The sequence below is a fragment of the Aulonocara stuartgranti genome (genome assembly GCF_965226115.1).
Source record: "Aulonocara stuartgranti genome assembly, chromosome: 4".
Lineage (NCBI taxonomy): Eukaryota > Metazoa > Chordata > Actinopteri > Cichliformes > Cichlidae > Aulonocara > Aulonocara stuartgranti.
This window is the reverse complement of record NC_138942.1, coordinates 39079326-39081423: the sequence shown is the minus strand read 5'-3', so window position 1 is coordinate 39081423 and position 2098 is coordinate 39079326.

The following is a 2098-nucleotide window of genomic DNA, read 5'->3' as shown; positions in this document are numbered from 1 at the left end:
GCCGCGATCTAATCTTGTTTACATAAAGTAAACCTGCTCCCGAGCAGGTTTACGCTTACGGCTCTGTTGCTATGACAGCAAGTCCCGGATGAGCTTCGGGGAACCGAACGATCCAGGATCACGCGAAATCGTCAACAATCAAATCCAGCTAACTTACTTAGCGAGGTACGAAGAACAGGCCCCAGGTTTGCACACACAGTAGCTGGTATTTTGGCCCATTCCTCCATGCAGATCTTCTCGAGAGCAGTGATGTTTTGGGGCTGTCGCCGAGCAACACGGACTTTCAACTCCCGCCACAGATTTTCTATGGCGTTGAGGTCTGGAGACTGGCTAGACCACTCCAGGACTTTCAAATGCTTCTTACGGAGCCACTCCTTTGTTGCCCGGGCGGTGTGTTTTGGATCATTGTCATGTTGGAAGACCCAGCCTCGTTTCATCTTCAAAGTTCTCACTGATGGAAGGAGGTTTTGGCTCAAAATCTCACGATACATGGCCCCATTCATTCTGTCCTTAACACGGATCAGTCGTCCTGTCCCCTTGGCAGAAAAACAGCCCCATAGCATGATGTTTCCACCCCCATGCTTCACAGTAGGTATGGTGTTCTTGGGATGCAACTCAGTATTCTTCTTCCTCCAAACACGACGAGTTGAGTTTATACCAAAAAGTTCTACTTTGGTTTCATCTGACCACATGACATTCTCCCAATCCTCTGCTGTATCATCCATGTGCTCTCTGGCAAACTTCAGACGGGCCTGGACATGCACTGGCTTCAGCAGCGGAACACGTCTGGCACTGCGGGATTTGATTCCCTGCCGTTGTAGTGTGTTACTGATGGTGACCTTTGTTACTTTGGTCCCAGCTCTCTGCAGGTCATTCACCAGGTCCCCCCGTGTGGTTCTGGGATCTTTGCTCACCGTTCTCATGATCATTTTGACCCCACGGGATGAGATCTTGCGTGGAGCCCCAGATCGTGGGAGATTATCAGTGGTCTTGTATGTCTTCCATTTTCTGATGATTGCTCCCATAGTTGATTTTTTCACACCAAGCTGCTTGCCTATTGTAGATTAACTCTTCCCAGTCTGGTGCAGGTCTACAATACTTTTCCTGGTGTCCTTCGAAAGCTCTTTGGTCTTGGCCATGGCGGAGTTTGGAGTCTGACTGTTTGAGGCTGTGTGACTGTTTGAGGCTGTGGACAGGTGTCTTTTATACAGATGATGAGTTCAAACAGGTGCCATTCATACAGGTAACGAGTGGGGGACAGAAAAGCGTCTTACAGAAGACGTTACAGGTCTGTGAGAGCCAGAGATTTTCCATGTTTGAGGTGACCAAATACTTATTTTCCACCCTAATTTACGAATAAATTCTTTACAAATCCTACCATGTGAATTCATGGACTTTTTTTTCACATCCTGTCTCTCACAGTTGAAGTGTACCTCTGGTGCAAATTACTGACCTCTTTCCTCATTTTAGGTGGGGGAACTTGCACAATCGGTGGCTGACTAAATACTTTTTTGCCCCACTGTATGTATATGTATATATATATATATATATATATATATATATATATATATATATATATATATGTGTGTGTGTGTGTGTGTGTGTTTCTTTTAGAATGTTTAAGTATGTAATGAGAATAAACTTATAAAATGAATATTCCTTGCTTGATTGATATGCTATATGTATGTTTTAAACATCAAATAAAGATTTCTTTCAGATGTTACATGTGAATGTGTTTTCTTAGAAATATATGAAGGGTTAAATTTATATTTTTTTGAATGATTTTAAATAAATTTAAATTGTATTTTGAAATATATTTTATTAATATATTTCAAAATATACAAAAAATGGCCAAAAAATATATGTGCTAAAATACATTTCAAAATATATAAACATATTTCAAAATGTATTTTAAAATACATTTTGAAATATATTTCAAAATATACAAAAAATGGCCAAAAAATATATGTGCTAAAATACATTTTAAATATATAAATATATTTTAAAATGTATTTTAGCACATATATTTTTAAAATACATTTTGAAATATATTTCAAAATGTATTTTAAAATATATTTTTTTACCGTATGGGGTTTCT